The sequence below is a fragment of the Canis lupus genome, chromosome 12, assembly GCF_048164855.1.
Source record: "Canis lupus baileyi chromosome 12, mCanLup2.hap1, whole genome shotgun sequence".
NCBI lineage: Eukaryota > Metazoa > Chordata > Mammalia > Carnivora > Canidae > Canis > Canis lupus.
The window spans coordinates 7386583-7391887 of NC_132849.1; the positions used below are offsets into that span (position 1 = coordinate 7386583).

At 52.6% G+C, this 5305-nt stretch overlaps 1 non-coding gene across 1 annotated transcript; it reads left to right on the forward strand.

The window, feature by feature from the left end:
• The first annotated feature begins 1336 nt into the window (after nucleotides 1-1336).
• TRNAQ-CUG (transfer RNA glutamine (anticodon CUG)) lies at nucleotides 1337-1408 on the forward strand. The gene has a single exon. It is a non-coding gene; the product is annotated as a tRNA-Gln (tRNA).
• Nucleotides 1409-5305: the final 3897 nt, after the last annotated feature.

The window sequence follows — 5305 nt, forward strand, 5'->3', positions numbered from 1 at the left end:
GAACCCTGCCGCCCTCTCAGACTTCTTTCCCCAAAGAGGCTCTCTTTCCCCCCTCCCCAATTAAATTGCCTCCGCACTGGCATCTGAAGCATCTTTCTTTCATTTTTTATTTTCGTCCTTTTTTCTTCTTCTTAAACCTAAGGAACATAACGATATGGTCTCTTGGTAAGTTACACGATATAAGATGCGGGGGGGGGGGATGGGGGGCGGTGTTGGGGCTATTCCTCACCTCCACACTAATTTCCATAAGAGTAACTAACCACTGTTAACGGGATCTAAACCACAGCTCTGGCCCTTTGACAATTCCCCACTGAATCTGACTAGCATGCTTCGCCCAGTCTTCCCTCCTTTCTCACTCCGAGTCTAAGATCTCCCTGCCCCTCTCCACTCGCCGCTCCAGAGTTAGTAGGAATGTCCGGGTGCTCATGAGTTGTGAAAACATGAGAGCAGGCGAGCTTTGGCCATCTCTGTGCTACTGGAAATTTAAAAAGCAGAGCGCTGGCTGCAGAAGGCTGAGGGTTCTATGACTCAGTCTTCTGCCTGGCCATGTTCACATGTGGGGGACTATCCCGTCTGAATCTCAAAGCCCTATCTAAGAGGCGTTCTCAACCCGCGCTGGTACCCAGGAGACAGGAGCACACCCTCTTTTCTTTGCCATGCACCTAGTTTAGTCGCTGGTCTGACTTTTAATTTCAAGGTCCTGAGTACAGCGCAGCGCTCTGTGGATTTTCTGGCACCTCTGGCCCAGGCAGTTCTGCTCTGCGCGGAGCTGCGAGCGCTGTGCGGCTCCGCGACGCTGGGGTGAGACCGGGCGCATCGCATCCCCCGGCAGGGACAGTAGAGAACGGGGCTCCAGGCTCAGCTTGGTGGGATTCGACCAGCCGGCCTTAAGCCGCGCGGAGCCTCAGGGCCTTACTTTGGGACGGTCCTGAGCTCCGGGCTGGTCCTGAGCCGACCGAAGGCCCGCGCAGCTAGAGAAAAATCTGAGGATTCCCCCGAGCTCCCAGGGCGGTGGGAAGAGAAGGGAAGGAAGACTTCTTTTATTCTGGCAGGAACTTTACCTCCGGGCAGGAGTCCGGGCCTCCAGGCAGAGCAGGTGCACCCGGGGGGCGCGCCCCCAAAGCCCGTCCCTGTCGTTCTCCCGCAAGCGGACTCGATCTGGCTCCCCGGGACGCGAGCCCGGGAGCGGCAGGGAGGAGGTGAGCCCCGGCGGGCCGTGGCGGACGAGGAGCCGAGCGCGAGGTGAGCAGACGCCGGCAGGAGGCGCGTCGCCGGCGCGCGGGGCGGAGGCGGGCGCTGTGCACAGCTCGGAGAGCCGAGGAGGCCCGCCCCCGGCGGTTCCATGGTGTAATGGTGAGCACTCTGGACTCTGAATCCAGCGATCCGAGTTCAAGTCTCGGTGGAACCTTCGCGGGGGGCCGGGCCGCGGCGCCCCCTTTTTCTCCTCCTCTCCAACACCCAGCGAGTGGCACGTGCCCTCTCGGTCCCGGGAAGGGACCGTCCGGGGGACCCCGCGCCGCCCGGGTGGGCGCCCCTCCCTCGCGGCCGCGGCCCCGCGCTCTGCCTCCTCCTCCTCCTCCTCCTCCTCCTCCTCCTCCTCCTCGAAGCCGGGGACCCCGCAGGCTGCTTCTCAGAGCGGCGCCCCTCCGCTCCCCGCCCCCGGACCCTGCGGCCACAGCGGGGACGCCGGGCCGTGCGGCCCCTGGCGGGGTCACCCTGGGGCCTGGGGGGGGGGGATGGGGCGGGGGAGGCGGGGGCTGCTGGCGTCAAACCGCGCCCGGCGACCCGCTCCCGCCGCGTCCCGGGACTGCACGCGTCGGCTGCGCGGGTAGAAAACAGCGCGAAGGCGGCGCAGCGTGTCCCGCCGCCGTGGCCGGTGCTGAGATGAGGTTTCGGGTCCCGGGATCGAGCAGAAGGTTGGGTGCATTTCATCTTCTTTTCCTCGGACCCTGTCCCGCCAGCTCGCAGAAGGAGCTCGAGTCTCAGGCCAGGAGGGGCCGCGGTCGTCCGGGACCGTGTCCTTGGGCGTGGGGCGTCTCCGTGAACCCTAAGCTTGGCGGGGAAGGGAGATGCTGGCGGGGACTCCCGTCCCCTGACCCGCGGCCGCCGGCGGAACCCCTCCAGCTCCGAGTCCCGCCCGCGGGCCGCCCCCTCGCTCCACGGAGAAGACGCCTCGGCCCGGGATGCGGTGGAAACACGCTCGTTCTCTTCTGCTCCGTAGAAGCTCCGGTCACACGTCACGAAGGGCCTCATAGCTAGTGACAATGTTCACCGCCAAATCTGTCTTAGTTTTTTGGAACTTCCACCGGGTTAGAAAGGACTCTAAATACCGCTGTTATTTAAGGGCTCGCTTTGAGGGTCTGAAAGACGGGGGGGGGGGGGGGGCGGTGAGGGCCCGAGGGACGGAGGGTAGGAAGGGGAACGCGGAGACGCCCGGAGGGAGACAGGAGGGCGGGAGGAGAAGGCGGGAGCCCGGGGTCACCGCGCCTTGGGTGGCCGCCTCCGGCTCCCTGTGGAGTGCTCCCGGGGGGGGGGGGGGGGGGGACCTTCGGGCCGGGCGTTTGTCCTTGCTCTTTTCGTTAATTGTGGGAGTCGGAGTCCGAGGGTAAATAGACCAGCAAATTATTAAGAACCAAGTTAGGGCTTTGTTGAATTCCTTGGCGCTAAATGGTAAGTAGCCTTTCCCTCTCTTTTCTTCCCTTCCAGGACGACTGCTGGCAGGACAGGCTTGGAGAGGGTGGAGGCACCCAAAACGACGAAAGTTGCCAGGACATGTGGTGGCTGAGCAGACTGAGCCTTTCCAAAGTGTGGGTAGGGGGTCTGGCCAGGAGACTGAGCAAAGTGAATAGTCAGGGTTAATCAACAGGTTTTCTCTGTGGCATGGCAGGCACCTTCTTTACTAGTAAAAGTGATTCTTTTCATGGAACTGCACTTATACATAGATTTTAGTACCCTTATCAGGCCAGCTATAGCCTCACTCCCTACCAAAACCGGACTCCAGACTTTTCTTCAAGGAGGAAAAGCCCTTTCCTGTATTTTTCCACCTGAATTGTTTTAGTTCAAGGCCAGTGTCTGCCTGGTGACAAAGACACTCACTAGTCTCCTCAGGTTAGGAAGGGCAGATCCTCATCAGCATCCAGCGTCTCTGCAGTCCCACATGTGTGTGCATAGCTTCAGCCCATTTAAGCATATCCAAGGCCTACATCTCTCAAAAATCCTTTCCCTTCACCTTGGATCCATACTCTACTACGTATATGCATTGCAGAGCAATATAGCTTTCTTGTCCTTCTTGTTGCCTACTCAACACCCCAGCATTTTTCTTCTTTTGTTCTTGGAATTATTGCTTCTTCCTTGAATAATGTCTTCCTTGTACTGTTCATGAAGGTGCTCTGCCCTGCCCTCATTGGCTCAAGGTGAGGGCATGACCCACGCTGAACCAATCATATCCAGTACTTCCCTGGAATATGAAAGTAGAGGGGAGGTGATCAGACAGGAAATAAACCTCAAATTTATCCACTTGAGAAAAAAAAGTCCCTGAAAACATTGGGGTTTTTGTTCCTGCAATCTGTATCCTATGTGGCCCAATTCTGATTATAAAGCTTACATAATTAAAATAATATAATAATTGATCTATCAAATTATGATACAAATGTACTGGAGGATAAAGCAAGAGGAAGCATGTTTGGGTGTGGGGGTGATGATGAAGTATGTGAAAGAGAGACAATGTTTACAATTTGAAAGTCAAGGAATAGTAAGGGGGGTTTGCTGTTTTTCTAAATAAACTTATGAGTATATGTAACTTTGACAAAAATGTGTTCCTAATACAAAATAATTCCTTTGCCATATACGTACATATGTGTAAATTTAAAATTTATTGTTTGTATCCCAAATATAGATTTTTATGTAGTCATAATATTGGCTCTTTTCATGGAAGAATTCTGGGTTTGGTGTCTTGCACAGAACGTTTTCCCACTGTAGGTCTATAAAAATGTTAGCACAAAAAGGTTTAAACGAACTGGTAGGTAAGTACTATCCAGTTTTGGCAAAACATTGGAGAAAAGAATATTCATAAAATGTGGGGAATATGACCTACTACATTTTCTTTTCAGGGCAATTAGGCAGGAATTAGCAAAATTTGATCTAACAATTCCCTTTTCAGGATTCTGGAAAGAAGAAGAAGAATGATGACAGATATTTGTAAAAAGGTGTTCCCTGCAGTAGTATTTGTGATAACAAAATAGGAGCCAATTGCATGACCATCAATTAGAGTCTGAATAGTGACTCATTCATATCAAGAAGGGTCCTTTCTTTTTTAAATTTTATTTATTTATTCATGAGAGACAGACAGAGATTGAGAGAGAGAGAGAGAGAGAGAGAAAGGCAGAGGCACAGGCAGAGGGAGAAGCAGGCTCCATGCAGGGAGCCCCGAAGTGGGACTCAAGTGGGACTCTGACGTGGGACTCAATCCTGAGTCTCCAGGATCAGGCCCTGGGCTGAAGGCAGCACTAAACTGCTGAGCCAACCAGGCTGCCCTCAAGAAGGATCTTAACTAAAAAGAACAAAGCAGGTAATGAAAATGCTGATGGCAATGACACTGGTAAGAGCTAATGTGTATTAAACATTTGTTATGTGAGAGTCATTGGCTATGTGTTTCCCTACACATCTCATTTAAACTTTGGATAAGCCAAGTACTCCATGTGGCTCATTATACGTGTAAAAATGGAGGCACAGAAAACTCAATTAACTTTTTTGGACTGAATACGTTTCCTGCTCAGAGCCTGTGCCTTCACCATGGATATGCCTTTCAAGGTTCCACCTGGTTCTCTTGTTCTCCATTTTAGGGATTTACAATGTTCCAAATACGCTAAACTGAAAGAAACAGCCTCAGAAATAGTAGGGGAAGATGTATGGCAGGTGTGCTCTGAAGCTCCAAAACTTTTTCTCCAAAGGGGCACTCTTTTTTTTAGTGGTGCCTGGGAATTAGATGCACACATAAGCCTGGTATCCTAAGGAGAAACAGGAGGGCTTTGAAAGCCAGTTTCTCCAGAAACACAAGCATCCCTGGATGGGCTCAAACCATCAAACTTTCTGTTAGCCAAAGGTACTAACAGATTGAGCCACTGAGACATTTGGCAAGGTCAGCTGTAGGCTGTTGGTCATTTGTATTATATACATAATTGGCTCACGCTCCTGGTCAAAATCTTATGATTTCTAGTTATAAGAGAAATCAATACTGGGGATATAACGCACAACATGACGGCTATAGTTAATCCTGCTGTATAGTATATTTGAAAGTTGTTAAATA